At 36.9% G+C, this 16,854-nt stretch overlaps 1 long non-coding RNA gene and 1 other non-coding gene across 2 annotated transcripts; both read left to right on the plus strand.

Annotated features, from left to right (window-relative positions):
* The first annotated feature begins 8,422 nt into the window (after positions 1-8,422).
* LOC141288891 (uncharacterized) lies at positions 8,423-10,769 on the plus strand. Its single transcript, XR_012339764.1, has 5 exons — positions 8,423-8,538; positions 8,865-8,925; positions 9,222-9,273; positions 10,127-10,181; positions 10,394-10,769. It is a non-coding gene; the product is annotated as an uncharacterized lncRNA (long non-coding RNA).
* On the plus strand, positions 8,959-9,156 carry LOC141289068 (small nucleolar RNA SNORA74). Its single transcript, XR_012339812.1, has one exon. It is a non-coding gene; the product is annotated as a small nucleolar RNA SNORA74 (small nucleolar RNA).
* Positions 10,770-16,854: the final 6,085 nt, after the last annotated feature.

Below are 16,854 nucleotides of genomic sequence, written 5' to 3' on the forward strand. Positions count from 1 at the left end.
ATCAACACGACTTGCCTAAAATAAAATCTATAGACATAAAACCCATAATGCATTTCACAAAATTAATTTAAACATTTAACCTAGATAAATGTGCACTGTTAGACACATATCCAATCATTTGTGTGGAGAGTGGAAGCTAAACCGTGCTTTGCAGGACATGGAAGCGCCAGTGAGATCACTTGCATTTTTTTCGTACAAAAAAAAACTAAAATACGCCATCATTTTTGTTTAAAAAGCTAAAAGTAAGAGATCATTATGGGGCATCCTTGGCTGTGTCCAAAACCTGAAAAACGCTGCCTTCACAGGCAATATACAGAGATGGGAAGGTAACAACAACCATACATATTTGTCTGGACAGATTTTTGGCCTTAGGTTTTGAACACATCGCTTAAGTACGACAAACAGCTAAGCCACAGATTTGACTAAAGGCTTCATCTTACGTAAGTGAACATTTGAAAAAGATTTGTCAAAAGTAGGGATGCACCGAAATGAAAATTCTTAGCCAAAGCCGAACAAAATTACACACTGGGCCGATTACCGAACACGTTTTTTTTGTGTGATTTTCCCCCATGTATTTTGCCAAATGTTCACCATTGCATAAATTAAATAGCCAATATTTGCTTTTTATAGTTTTGTCTTGCTTTTCAAAGAAAAAAATCTATTACAAAACAACAATTTAAAAATATTTATTTAACACTGAACATTTTTAACATTCTAGTAAACATTATAGCCTACCAACAAAGCACAGTATAACTTAAAATTAATAAGCTAGTAAAATAAAATTCTTTGGCCATTTTTAAGTCCCCCATCTTGAATCAGGCATGTGTTTTTAATGTACGAATTAATGCAGCCTTGCTGAACAAAGGAGAATGACTGTTATAATAAATGTATTAATAGAGCTATTAATGATTTGTGTTACTTTATTTTATTTTACAGAACAACAGTAAAATTACAATACTAACATTTATGAATGTTGACTTTTATTTTGGCAGAGACACACCTATTTATGAAATATAGTCAAAGTTTTGCGCAAATCTGTAATGGAAACGCGCCTACTGTTCGGTATCATTTATTTGGCCTTTTCGCTTATTACACCGAAAGAGATTTTTTCGCCGAATCGTTTTCGGCCGAATAATTTCGGTTGACGAACATTCGGTGCATCCCTAGTCAAAAGCATCAGTCATTTCTTTAGTTGTAAAATGAACATAGGTCGAGAAGATAACTTCTAATTAAATGCTAATTTTGTGAAGTTTAATGGTGGTGGTTACCAGGGTTGGAGAAAATTACTTTTGAAAGTAATGCATTACAATATTGCATTACTCTGTAGAAAGTGACTAATTGCTTTTTATGGAAAGTAATGCATTATGTTAGTTTGGCGTTTTTGTCACCTGAGTTGGGATTGTTTACTTTTTTTTTTTTTAAACAAAAAACCCAAAGGTTATATTATTGGCAGCTGTAAGGGCCCTTTCACACCAAAAGTGAAATGAATAAGCCTCCAAATTTCTCTCAACACAGGGACAGGAGAGCTGTTAGTGATAAACGGGAAAACAAAATGTGTTACTTACTTGAAATGTAAGATATTTTCTAGTAAAATTGAAAGTCAAGTCAAGATTATTTATACAGCGCTTTTTACAATACAAGTTGTGTCAAAGCAACCTTACAGTATTAAAATAATAAAGTAAAATGTCAATAATAATGCAAAAGTTCCATATTGCAACAAAGTCAAAAATGCAAAAGTTCCATATTGCAACAAAGTCAAATTGGAGAGGACTCATCTGGTTCCCATGGCCTTGTGCTGGTGGCCGTTTAGGGTAGGAGTTCTTTCTTGATGATCTGTCTCTGGGGCTCATCTAGTTGACACGGTAACCGCTGACATTCGGCTGTAGGTGTTGATCCACCATCTGCTCTAGGTTTGGTCTGGATCCGGGGGACTGCAGTGACCATCTGATCTGGATACGGACTGGATCTGGTGGCTATGGTGACCTGGGAATAATAAACAAACAGACTAATATTAATGTAGATGCAAGAGTTCCAAGTTGCCACAAAATCAGATTGGAGAGGACTCATCTGGTTTTCGCCGTCTTGCGTCGATGGCCGTCTAGGTGATGAGGTCTTCACTGATGATCTGTCTCTGGGGCTCATCTAGTTGATGTGGTCTCTGCTGACATTCAGGGCTGTAGAGGATATCTCTGGGCGCTGATGGGTACGGACTAGATCCGGGAGACTGCAGTGACCGTCTGATCTGGATACAGGTGGCTACGGTGACCTCGGAATAAGAAGGAAAGATACCAATATTAGCGTAGATGCCATTCTTCTTCTGATGCAACGAGTACATCAGGTGTTATAGGAAGTGTCCCTGGTTCCAGTTGACCTAATTAATGCAGCCTAACAATCCTTTAACGGATTTGGATTGTGAAATGTATTAAGTGTAGGCCAGATTAAAGAGATGGGTCTTTAATCTAGATTTAAACTGACAGAGTGTGTCTGCCTCCCGAACAGTGTTAGGTAGATTGTTCCAGAGTTTGGGCGCTAAATGTGAAAAAGATCTGCCGCCTGCAGTTGATTTTGATATTCTAGGTACTATCAAATTGCCGGAATTTTGAGAACGCAGCGGACGTGAGGGACTATAATATGATAAGAGCTCGCTCAAGTTCTGAGGAGCTAAACCATTCAGGGCTTTATAAGTTATTAGCAAGATTTTAAAATCTATACGATGTTTAATAGGGAGCCAGTGCAGTGTTGACAAAACCCGGGCTAATATGCTCATACTTTCTGGTTCTAGTAAGAACTCTAGCTGCTGCATTTTGGACCAGCTGGAGTTTGTTTATTAGTGTGCAGAACAACCGCCCAATAAAGCATTACAATAATTTGAAAGTAATGCATTACTTTACTATGTAACTATTACTTTTTGCTACGTAACTCACATTACTTGTAAAGCATTACACTGGTGTCATAGGGCAGCTAAATTTTAGGTTCTTTTGGATAGCCTTTATTGTTCTCGCTCTGTCAGTGACTTATGCCAAAATGATAAGGTCAGGGTGGGCAAATGAACCAGAAGGTCTGAAACTTCCTCTTATTTTGCAGTCCTCATTAACAGCTCGTTGTTTTGTGGCCCTCGGTTGCACTCAGAGGCCCCTGAACTCTCATCCCCTTCTCTTGACACAGTCACTCCCAACTTGTAAACGTTACCATGGTGATGTTTTAGGCATGGTCAAGAATCCACAGTTGAACAGTGGGAGACGGGATAGGAAAAGATGCTAGTCTTGGGGTCTCAGTGGGAACGATCCTTTTATAGAACATAATGACGCCAGAACTCTTGGGAAAGGCAATAAACCACTGCTGTCTGTCTGTGTATCCATGTGCACACATGTCATTCAGTGCATTGCTGGTTTGATCAATCTATGTCAATGACATCATTATTCTGTGGGAAATGTAATGAAACTTCTGGAGAAGTCACAACTAGAATATAATAGGCCTGTTATAGGCTTTAGCCCCCTCTGAACTCAAAAACAGTTTATTCATGATATATAAGATGTACTTGCATTATACAAACATGTACTCACTCCTGTCACTGGAGCACAAAACCAGTCTTATATTTGTAACAATAGCCAAAAATACATTGTATGTGTCAAAATGATCGATTTTTCCTTCATGCCAAAAAAACATTAGGATTATGTTCCATGAAGATATTTTCAAAATTTCCTACTGTAAATACATTAAAACTTTATTTTTGATTAGTAATATGCATTGCTAAGAACTTCATTTGGACAACTTAAAGGTGATTTCCTCAATGTTTCGATTTTTTTGCTCCCTCAGATTGCAGATTTTCTAATAGTTGTATCTCGGCTAAATATCGTCCTATCCTAACAAACCATACATCAGTGGAAGGCTTATTCAGGTCTCAGATCATAATGTATACATCTCAATTTAAAAAAAAGCTGACCCTTATGACTGATTTTGTGGTCCAGGGTCACATATGTTGATATGCTTATTGTGAGTTAAAAAATAAAATGCCTGATAGCAGTCACATTACTGAGATTTCAGACACTTTTACACACACATTCCTGTATCTGTCTTTCTTGTCCTCTCTTAATCATTCTTTCACTTAAAATTGAGCTGCAAAAAAAAGGGATACAGGCTTCTGTAAACAAGTGTCCCAGATTTCAAAGCAAACTGTCCTAGATTGTCAAAAGCAATCTATTTTGGGGGGGGGGGGGGGGGTCCACTGAAGCACCCTAAAAGTGTTGACATAACAGAACAATATGTATTAAAGGGGCCAAGCACCATAAGTGCAATGGCACCTATTGTATCCGTTGGCGTTCTTCTTCTTCTTCTTCTTCTTCACACTGATAGAGGGCAGTCTCAACATTAACCACAACAAGTTTGGAGTCTCTAACTCAAACTCTCTAGCGCCACCACTTGTTCAAAATTTCACTTTCTTTATGCTAATACAGTGCCTTGCGAAATTATTCATACCCCTTCATTTTTTTCACATTATGTTAAACTACTTTAAATTACTTTTTCCCCACATCAATCTACACTCCCTACTCCATAATGGCAAAGCAACATTTATGCAAATTTATTAAAAATAAAAAACTGAAAAGATCCCATTGCATAAGTATTCATACCCTTTTCTGGGACACTCGAAATTTAGCTCAGGAGCATTCATATTGCTTCTAGATGTTACTACACTGTGAGTGGAGTTAAACTGTGGCAAATTCATTTGAATGAGTCTGATTTAGAAAGGCACACACCTCTCAGAAAAGGTCTAACAGCTGAAAATGCATATCAGAGCAAAAACCAAGTCCTGAGGTCAAGGTAACTGCCTGTAGAGCTCAGTGACAGACTTGTGTTAAGGCAATGATCTAGGGAAGAGTTCAGAAAAAAATCTGCTGCATTATGTAAAATTTACACTCCATACACCATAATAATGACAAAGCAAAAACCAGATTTGCAAATTTGACAAATTTATTAAAAATAAAACACTGAAATAATTACATTGCATAAGTATTCATACCCTTAACTCAGTACGTAGTTGAAGCACCTTTACAGCCTCAAGTCTTTTTGGGTATGATGTGACAAGCTTTGCACATCTGCATTTGGCAATTATCTGCCATTCTTTGCCTCACCTTTTCACCTCTCAAGCTCTGTCAGCTTGGATGGGGGCTGGCAGACATTTTCTCGAGTCCTAGTTGTTCCAATCGTCGTCCATTATGGATAATGGAGGCTACATGCTTCTGTCAACCTTCAATGCAGCAGATTTTTTAGGGAGGGAGTGTAGGGAGTGTAGATTGATGTGGGAAAAAAGTAATTTAAAGTAGTTTAACATAAGGCAGCAACATAACAAAATGTGAAAAAAATGAAGGGGTATGAATAATTTCGCAAGGCACTGTAACTTTTGAACCGTAAGGCAAAAAATCAAAATTATTTTTTTCTCTGAATCCTTGGGTCATGCAGAGTCAAATGAACGAAATTCAAAAACCGTAAGTTTTTTTTTCTATTTTTAATTGTTTGAAAAGCCTACTTTTTGGAACTCATCCTAGATGGTTTGTCTGATTTTCACCAAAATTGGCTCAGATCAACTTCAGACCATGTTGGCAAAAAGTTATGGAATTCAAGTTGATCAGTCAAACCGTTTTTGAATAACACGCGAACAAATTCTACGAAAAGCATGCAAAAATGGATGTGAGGCTATATCTCCGCAATGGTTTGTCGCATTGAGACTAAACTTGGTGTGTGTTATGACAAGCATGACCTGAGTCTACCTGCAGTGTTTCGTCACAGTGCCACCTAGTGGTGAGGAGATATGAAAAATGGCTCTTTTAGCTGATAACTTCTCAATGGTTTGGCCAAAAATCTTGAAACTGGAAACCATTTCCAATTTTCCCATGTCAGCCATTTTGGGCGTCAGCCATTTTGAATTTTGTCATAACATGCTACATTTTACGAACACATTGACATATTGTTACACCATGTTGGCACCATGCCCTGACAGTACTCAAAAAGTTTGGTGGCAGAAAAAGGTTTTTCAATTTTAAAAAATGGCTTATTGTAATGAAAGAGATCTCAAAATATTCCTTCACGCTGAGAACATTGATACCAATTGTGCCAAAATTGGCCGAACTTTCTGTCCGCCATTTGTAGATTGATTATTTGTAGAAAACCTACTTTTTCGAACTCCTAATATTTATTATTATTAAAATCAGAAATTTTACAAATAGGGCCTAACTGATAGAATACAACAGTATGCTGGCTCTGCAAACATAAAAGGTATGCTAATATTCCTAATAGCATTAAAAGATGCATATAGTATGTTTCTGCCTGTAGGTGAGAATAGAAAAACAGCCTAAGGATTTAAAGAAAAATACTTATAAAGTGGGCAGTCATAAATTCTATCTATGGCGAATCAAATACTATCATGAGTACGCAGAGCTGAGTGGTAACAGATTCCATGTAATTTGGATTACGTAATCAGATTCCAAAAATTAAGTATTTGTAATTAAGATTAAATTCTGTTTTAAAATACTTGTAATCAGACTAGTTACTTTTTTATGGATTACATGATTACATATTATTTACACAACAGCAATATATTATTAATAATTTATTGATTCTCCCTAGTTCCTCTTTTTCACTTTTTGAATATTCCTTTCACATTCAGAAAGTATCTTAGTTTTGTGGACATTCACACAAAAGTCACTAGTCAAGTGGCGACACAGCATTTGACCACTGGATTTACAGGAAGCATTTCAGATTTAAGAAGTATTTCAATATTGCATCAGCTACTGATGAACACATTGATTTTTATTTCAATTATATATATCTTTCTGTAGGTTATTTAACCATGTATTTCTATGTCTTTAGAAGGGTTTTGTCTTTCAAACACATTAGAAGGCACAAAACTTTTTTTCTCAGCTGATCCTCTTTCACCTAATATACTCGAAGTACCCCTGAGATTTTAACATAAATATTTTAATAATTAAGTATCACATTTGCATGTTCTCTGTAATTGGTTATATGGTTACATGACATGCAGGTAAACAAATAAAAGGATATTTTGCAACAATAGCCAAAAATACATTGTATGGGTCAAAAAGATTTTTCTTTTATGCCAAAAATCATTAGGATATTAAGTAAAGATCATGTTCCATGAAGATATTTTGTAAATGTCCTACCATAAATATATCAAAATCTAATTTTTGATTAGTAATATGCATTGCTAAGAGCTTCATATGGACAACTTTAAAGGTGATTTTCTCAATATTTTGATTTTTTTTTTTTTTTGCATCCTTAGATTCCAGATTTTCAAACAGTATTATATCTCGACCAAATATTGTCCTAAACCATAAATGAATGGAAAGTTTATTTATTCAGCTTTTAGATGATGTATAAATCTCAATTTCAAAAAATTGACCCTTATGACTGGTTTTGTAGTCCAGGGTCACATATAGTCAGTGTTGGGTGTAACACATTACAAATAACGGAAGTTACGTAATAATATTACTTTTTAAGTGTAACCAGTAACCATAAGTAACCAGTAAAGTAACGCATTATTTTTTAATTGACAAGAAAATATCTGAGTTACTTTTCCTCCCATTTATTGATTAAAAGCTCTCCTGTCCCCATGATGAGAGAAATTGTGAGTAAGATGTTACTTTAGTTCTAGAAAAACAGCTGCCGTCCTTCAATGATCCAATTAATCCATACTAATAAGCAAAAATTACTCAAGACAATCTAACATTTGTTTTCCTTTTTTTTTTATTGCTGAAGAGTTGACATTTTCTCTTCTGTGGTCTACTGTACAGATGTGAATTTACCTTTCTCCAAGCCTGAGGCTTTTGGTGTAAAAAGGCTTTTTTACATTTGACAAAAAATAGAACTTTTTATATTAAAAACAAACAAGCAAACCCTGCCCAGATTTAAAAAGTAACGCAAAAGTAACGTAATGCATTACTTTCCATAAAAAGTAACTTTCCCCAACACTACAATGTTTTCATAGTGTTAATTATAACAATGAATAGTGTATATTCTCTTAATCTTTGTATTTTTATAGGTCAATATGGTACAAGATTATCTTATTTAAATCAATGTGATAAACGAGATAATGCGTAATCTAAAAATAGTGTATTAGTTCATGAACGATGAAAAACTGTGTGTGCGTAGAAACTATAAAACGGTTCTGTGTCCTAAGAAATATTAGTTTTTTCACACCAGCTTCAACAACGATCAATCCTCTTTTTGTTCTTCTGGTTTTATTGCGGGTTGCAAACCAACGAGGATGAGGGGTGAACGGAGAGAGCGCCAAACACTGCCTTTGCGAATCGATTCAAATGAATCATTTAAAAGATTCAGTTCATAAGAGCGATTCATTCGCGAATCAGACGTCACCATGTGACGTCACGCTCGCTCTTCTTCGGTGGTATGCAGCAGCGCTATAAATGGCGGCGCGCTAGTGTGGTCGTTCTCTCGTTTTTGCCATGTTGTGGTGGAAGTGTGTCAGATCATATACAAATGAGAAGGTTAGGCGACTGCAAGAAGGTGAGTTTTATCAAAACTACAAATTGTTGCGTGCCTTTGTACTATTGCATAACCAGGTACACATTAAAGTGATGATGTTTGTTTCGAAGTGTGTATGAAAACTCGTGTGCGCGCGGTTTTACCACGTGGCTGTTTCCTTGGTTTTGTTGCTTTGAAATTAGTCTAACGTTACTTTAAAACAGGATTTTATGAGTCTTACTTTCCTCCCTTGTACATGTCTAGAACATGTCCCTATATATGTAGTTGAAACACCCGTGCTCACATTATACAAATGGCTCTGCTGACGCAGTGGCCCAGTATTTATATGTGCTGGTGTTTTATTTTAGGTGGCTGAATGTGGTCTGAATTTACTCCAGATGAAAACTCTCCAGCTACTGTAGCTCCAACGTAAGTATGATATTTTTCTACCTGTTTTGAGACCCCAGCGGTAGTCAGCAGTGCAGGCCAGTCAATGCCTGAGCTAGTGTTACTCTGCTGGAAGAGAAATGTGCTGGCCTTTGTGCTCCATCAGGTTTGGCTGTTTTAGTGAAACCTGATGTGCAGCACAGGTCATGCCATGCCTTCTGAGAGTGGTCTGTCCTCACAAAATGAGGCAGTCCTAGTCTGGGGGTGAACACTCCAGTCAAATGTGGTTCTTACTTGCAGCCTTAAGTTCGAATTTCTAATTAGTATTGTTGTTGCAGGTCACACGGGGCCCCAAAATGCCTTGATCCCAATGGCCAGTTGTGTTGAGAGGTAAGTGATTTAGTTTTGAGACTTTTTTTTTTTTTTTTTTTTTGGGTGGGGGGGGGGGCTTTTTCTTGGTGTCTTGTGGGCATGTGATTCTAATAAGTTCTAAGCCTGCTTTAAAGGAGTAGTTCACTTTTAGAACAAAAAAGTACAGATAATGTACACACACTTGTCATCCAAGATGTTCATGTCTATCTTCAGTTGTAAGAATTGTTTTTTGAGGAAAACATTTTCAGTATTTTTCTCCCTATAATGGACTTCTGCGGTGCCCCCAAGTTTGAACTTCCACTTCAAAGTGCTATAAATGATCATAGTTGAGGAAGAAGGGTCTTATCTAGCAAAACGATCTGTTTTGTAAAAAATAAATTACAAGTTATATACTCTTTAACCTCAAATGCTCATCCTGTCTAGCTCTGTGTGTACTCTTGTGTAGAGATTAAAAAGTATATATTTTGTAACAGTTTTTAGAAACTAGATAAGACCCCTCCTCGGCTGGGATCATTTAGAGCCCTTTGAGGCTGCATTTAAAATGCATTTTGGAAGTTCAAACTCTGGAGAACCATAGAAGTCCATTATATGGAGAGAAATCCTGAAATGTTCCTCAAACATTTCTTTACGACTAAAGACATGAACATCTTGGATGACAAGGGGGTGAGTACATTTCTGGAAATTTGTTCTGAAAGTTAACTACTCCTTTAAATTCAACCCCTCTAATTCATGAGGCAGTTATTGTCCCCATCAACACAGATTTTTTTTTTTTTTTTGACAGCTAAAATGGATGGTTAAATTTATTACATTACTGTGACCTGATTAATGTTAACTATGTATTCAATTATTTAACTTTTTTTTATTATTACAGAATTAAGTGAATCTACAAAGATTTGGAAGGTCCATTGAGATCATCCTAGTTGTGGGTAAGCTTTAATCATTACTTCAGTGTTGTGATCCAAGTTGATACCATCATAGTAGAAACGTTTCTCTGTGATGTCTTTTAATCTTGGTATATCATATGCAGGGTTGGCACTGATTTTTGTTGACTGTCTGCAAAAATCTGACAAAGAAGCCTGCTACATTTTACAACTTATTAAATGTTGTTTTTTTTAACTAGTTTTTTTTTCTGTTGTAGGAAATGTGAGACTATCTTCAGAAGACTGCATCTCTGTTCTTGTGCTTTGCAATAAACGTTGAGTATGTGAAAGTGATCAGTGAACACAGTTTGTTTTTAAAAATGTATCAAATGCATGTTACAAATGTGTAAAACTTGCACTTATGTTTAGCCCACACTGTCTTTAGTGGAAATGCCTTGAACAGGGGAGGATTTGCATTCGTAGCCCTGGAGAGTTGAAGCTAAACTTTGCAGGACCGTGTCGATCTAGGATCAGGAATGAGGAGTGATGACATGACTACAAAAAATAAGTGCAATCTAAAGTGCAGAAACATGTCTGAATGTCAGTGCTTTTACAGCTGTGTCTTCTAAAATAAAATTTCAAGTTTTCAAACCAGACTTTTGTTGTTTTATGGTTCTAGTACTTGGAGATGAAGATGTAACTATTTGAAAATCTGTAACCTGAGGGTGCAAAATCTACAAATTGAGAATTGCCTTTAAAGTTGTCCAAATGTTGTTCCTAGCAATGCATATTACTAGGCAAATTAAGTTAATATTTATGGTAGGAAATGTACAAAATATCTTCAAGCAACATCTTAAGAGTCCTAGTGATTTTTGGCTTAAAAGAAAATTGATCATTTTGACCCATACAATGATTGGTTGGCTGTTGCTACAAATACCTAAGACTGGTTCTGTGGTCCAGGGTCACAAATGTGAGAAGTGTACAATTTCTAAATGAAAGGTTTAGGAGGTGTCTGTTCCTGCTTCTGGGGAACCACCTTCAAGCACAGTTTAGCTGAAGCCCCAGTTAGACATGCCTGAACCAGCTCATCAAGGTTTTCAGTTTCACTATAAATGTAGAAGTGTGTTGGTGCTGAACTTTTGCAGGAAAATGGTAATCTGTAATCAGGATATACAATATAAGCCTCGTACTCAAATTATGGAAGAGAAGGTGTCTTCTAATTACCCTGAGACACATGCAAAAACTTGTGAAAAGTTATTAGCCTGGGCTGCAAATTAAAGCATTGCCATTAAAACCAGTGGATCTGATTAAGTTTACGATGCTTTGGGAGAAACAGCCCGGGACCTCTCTTCTTAACATCAGGTTTGAATAATGAAGTGAATAGTGTGATGTCTCCCTCTGCTGGAAGAGACAGGAGAGATAGGTCTACTTTAACAAAAGGAAAATTGAATTTAGGTGCCTCTGGGAGAGGAAGGCTATACGTGTTCATTTTTGACAATGAGTCCTCAGACCTTAACTGACATACAGAATACAACTTATTCGATCAGCTGGAGAGTAGTCCATATTTAACCATGTAAACTCTAACTGGAGATCTACAGTGCGTTCCAAATGGATATATCGCTCTTTAAAGGGCACTTTGGAGTGAAAACAACCATGGCCGCCATATTGAAGAGTCGTTCCAAACCGAAGTGCTCATAACTAGCCACTTCAAAGGGCCCTTTGGAATAAAGGATTTCAAAGGGTACAACTGATGGACACTTCAAAGTCCCATGATCCTTTGCGCAGATCCTTTGCATGATGACAGCGCCTCCGTGTGGTCACAGAATGATGACGCAGAAGGGCACTTAAAAAAAACTTTTGGTTCCCTACACCCTTCAACCCTTCGAAACTCTCACTCCAGAGGGTATTAGGAATGAGCCCTTCTGAATGTAACGCAGGGCTTTTTTCCTGCAGAGTTCAGCTCCAACCCTGATCAAACACAACTAAACCAACTAATTAGGATCTAAAGGAGCACTTGATCATTACAGACAGGTGTGTTTGATCAGGGTTGGAACTGAACTCTGTAGGAAGGTAGATCTCCAGGATCTCCTGCTCTAAGAGTTCCAAAACCTGTTACAGTTTTTTTCAATCGCTAACAAGCGCTTACCCATACTTAAGATACTTTTTCTAAACTCTTAACACAGACTCCCACCTACAAAACACAATAGGCCAAATGGATAATTTTCTTCTCAAAAATACATTATGTTAAATATATACTAACTCTTCATTTCAAAATAGAACACATCTTTCTCTGCACACACTAACTTTACCAAAACACTGGAAATCTGACTCAAAATGACATTATTCTGTCAAAGAATAACACTTTTTTTCAGTTCACAAGGTACATGCAGTCAATCAAAGTACACCAGGTTTCAAAATACTAGCTATTGTTGATATTACAAAAACTGCATAGACTTTTATGTTTCAGTTTTACAGGTATTTGCATGCAAAACATGCTAAAAAAAAAGCACACAATTACTGTATCTAATCTCTGCGATCTTCAGGGTAAGGCCACATGTTTCCAAACAGGGTTGGGGCCATTCATGAATTGAATTGAGAATGAATGGTAAATTCCAATTCACTTCCTGGAATGGAATTGGATTTGGAATTGGAATGTCGGGAAACAGAATTGAAATCAAATAAATTCCACTAAATTCCACTTGAGTTGCTAAATAAAATAATTTGACTTGATTTGCTTAATAGTTTATAGTACATTAAATATTGTAAATCACATAAACAACAAACATATAAAAGAAATAGAAAGTACTGTATGTTTAGTATGTCAAGTATGATCATTTCACATGCCAAATTTCAGGAAATGATGATAATTCGATGCAATAAAAAGTGAATGAAATACATGAATGAACATGACTCATTTTTTTGTGAGTTGAGACATATATTATGTGGTAATCATATATTGAATGTATAGTACATCCAGAAACGTATCACCACTGTCATTCAATAATTAATTCATAATGTACAGTTCTCATTTTTATTTACTTGCATTTGATCAACTCTATTTCATACATTACTTGGTATTTGTAAAGCATCATAAATAAAGTTCAAATGTATGTCTCTAAATGCAATCACAAATAGATGCTCAGAAACAGCAATAAACGGAACTCAGTGGAATTTCCCTGAATTGAATTCCACTTCCTGTAATTCAAATTCAATTCCAACTCTGTTTCCTGTAATTGTTGTTGATTTCCAATTCCAATTCCATTTCCTTCTTTGAAATGGAGTTCATTCCTGAATTGACCCCAACCCTGTTTCCAAAACATCACTCCTAAAATTCCTCCTTTTACTGTATAAGTGTAAATGTAATAGAAAAAAATAACCACTGCCTCTGAGTCTAAGCCAGACTGGAATCAGCTGTGGTTGGCCCAATTTACCCAACATAAATCAGCTGTGTGTCAATTATTCAATTGTTTGTTTATTATCAGCTGAGATATATTTTTGATATTGATATTGTTTTTGAACTGATTTCATTGCAGAAGCAGAGGTTTTTATACTGTATCTAAGGTTTGGAATATTGTATTTGCTATTGCGGGATGTTGTGTGCTAACATTCGTAAATACTACAAAAACAATCCATAATTTTGTTGGGAGGTATAGCTTGTCTGTTAAGAAAATGTAAGCATTGTGGAAATGTGTTCACTGACTGCATATTGGGTGAAAACGACATGAAATGTGTGAATGGTATGGCCACAAAAGACCGATGCTGTGCTAATTGTGTTTAGAGTTTTGAAAATGTGACAACTGATTGGACAAATGCTTGTTAGCGACTGAAAAAACCTGTAAATTAAGCTATTTAGTTTATTGAAACCTTACTGACATTTATTTTTTTTAAAAGGACTCTGGTTTCTTTGTGTACTGCTGGTATATGTCTCTGACTTGATTGTAAAATGCCCTTCTTGAGACACCTTTGCAACGCCAAGTTAAGGCTGCTTTGTGCCTGCTCAAAATCCTGTGTAAAGACACTGAAATGCTACTTCAGAAGTGCTTCTGTGCTGAGTCAATTTGTCATTGTTCTTCATAGACCTCATTGACTTGTACTGCAGTGTTATGCTTTTTTGCTAGCCTTGGAGGTTTGCATTAAAGCAACTTTGAGTTGAAGATCAAGCCTCCTACTGTGAGTCAGTGTCACAGGGATATTTTTAAAAGTGTACCAGTGGAATTATTGAGCTTTAGACAGGGAAATGAGGGCACACTCTTGTAACAGCCTTTTAAAAGTTAGCCTTTTGGCAACTAAGTGTATTTCTTTAAAATACAGGTGCATCAGTAATTCAACTCAAATTGTAAAACTTGTGTATTAAATAAATTCAGTGCACACAGACTGAAGCAGTTTAAGTCTTTGGTTCTTTTACTTGTGATGATTTTGGTTCACATTTAACAAAAACCCACCAATCTCAACAAATTAGAATATGGTGACATGCAAATCAGCTAATCAACTCAAAACACCTGCAAAGGTTTCCTGAGCTGTCAAAATGGTCTCTCAGTTTGGTTCACTAGGCTACTCAATCATGGAGAAGACTGCTGATCTGACAGCTGTCCAGAAGACAATCATTGACACCCTTCACAAGGAGGGTAAGCCACAAACATTGATTGCCAAAGAAGCTGGCTGTTCACAGAGTGCTGTATCCAAGCATGTTAACAGAATGTTGAGTGGAATGAAAAGGTGTGAAAGAAAAGGATGCACAACCAACCGAGAGAACAGCAGCCTTGAGAGGCTTGTCAAGAATTTGGGTGAACTTCACAAGGAATGGACTGAAGCTGACGTGTCAAAGAATTTGGCTACAGTTGTCATATTCCTCTTGTTAAGCCGCTCCTGAGCTGTCTTACCTGGGCTAAGGAAAAGAAGAAATGGACTGTTGCCCAGTGGTCTAAAATCCTCTTTTCAGATGAGAGCAAGTTTTGTATTTCATTTGGAAACCAAGTTCCTAGAGTCTGGAGGAAGGGTGGAGAAGCTCATAGCCCAAGTTGCTTGAAGTCCAGTGTTAAGTTTCCACAGTCTGTGATGATTTGGGATGCAATGTCATCTGCTGGTGTTGGTCCACTGTGTTTTTTGAAAACCAAAGTCACTACACCTGTTTACCAAGACATTTTAGAGCACTTCATGCTTCCTTCTGCTGACCAGCTTTTTAAAGATGCTGATTTCATTTTCCAGCAGGATTTGGCACCTGCCCACACTGCAAAAAGCACCAAAAGTTGGTTAAATGACCATGGTGTTGGAGTGCTTGAGTGGCCAGCAAACTCACTAGACCTGAACCCAGATAATCTATAGGGTATTGTCAAGAGGAAAATGAGAAACAACAATGAACTAAAAGTGTTTTTTTTTTTACTGGTCTTATGAAGTATTCTAATTTGTTGAGATAGTGAATTGCTATTTTTTGTTAAATGTGAGCCAAATCATGAACTACTACTTATGTAATACACAACCCTGGTGAAAAAACCAGCTAAAACCAGCCTAGGCTGGTTGGCTGGTTTTAGCTGGTCAACCAGCCTGGTTTTAGCTGGTCATAGCTGGGAGGCAGGCTGGTTTTAGAGGGGTTTTGGCCATTTTTCCAGCCTGGCCAGGCTGGTCAGGCTGGTCTTAGCTGGTCAGGCTGGGAAACCACCAGCTAAAACCAGCCTGACCAGCCTGGCCAGGCTGGGAGACCAGCTAAAACCAGCCATTTCCAGCTTAAACCAGCTAAGACCAGCCAACCAGCCTATGCTGGTTTTAGCTGATTTTCAGCAGGGAAGTTTCACAATTTGAGTTGAATTACTGAAATAAATGAACTTTTCCACAACATTCTAATTTACTGAGATGCACCTATAATGTTTTTCTACATCCTCTTGGAACCATAGTGGCCCCAGCCTGGGTAATACTTCTATAGATGTTTTTCCTGAACACGGAAGTAAGTCTGACTCTTAACTGAAAGAATGCTTTGCATTTCCGGTCTGCATTGTTTCTAGTCAAATTAGGGTATATTCCGAGCTAATAAACTAACCTATTAAAATGTTTTTAAAAAGCACATGGCTCCATAGCGCCATCACTTGGCAATGTCGCAATGACCGTCATTTGTCAGTGCCTCACTTTAATGAGTGTGTATGACAAGAAGCAGCGGACGTTAGCTACATTAAAAACAGATGGAGGCTATTTGAATGGGTTCCTATGGAAACCGGAACAGAAAAGCATTCAATCTAGAATTCGTAATGGCGGCGCTCATCGTTTACTCAGGAAAAAGGTCTATATGTTAGTTAGAAATGGGGCTAATAAGTGATTGTAGTGCTCAATGCTGTACCATTTCTATTGTATGTTGTACCCTGTATGTGTTGCCCCTTTACGTTCCTGTTTGTTTGTTTACTGTAAAATCAATAAAAATGTATAAAAAAGCCACCCTGCTGAAAAAAAAAAAACGGATAAAACCAGCCTAAGCTGGTTGATTGGGTTTAGCTGGTTAGGGTGGGAGACCAGCTGGAACAACCAGCTTAAACCAGCTGTTTTTTTCAGCAGGGCAAATTAAAAATACAATTAAAAATCTTTAATCAAAAAAAAAAAAAACTAATGTTTTTCTCGCTTTGGTATAATCAGATACAAAAAAAGAGTTCTAAATATTGTTGAAATTCCTTGAGAAGCTCCTCAAAATTATGTTCATTATTGGAGAATTTGCACGTATGTATGTATATCTTATCGCTAGTTCAGATATACCACTGGA

This window comes from Garra rufa, chromosome 16, assembly GCF_049309525.1.
Source record: "Garra rufa chromosome 16, GarRuf1.0, whole genome shotgun sequence".
Lineage (NCBI taxonomy): Eukaryota > Metazoa > Chordata > Actinopteri > Cypriniformes > Cyprinidae > Garra > Garra rufa.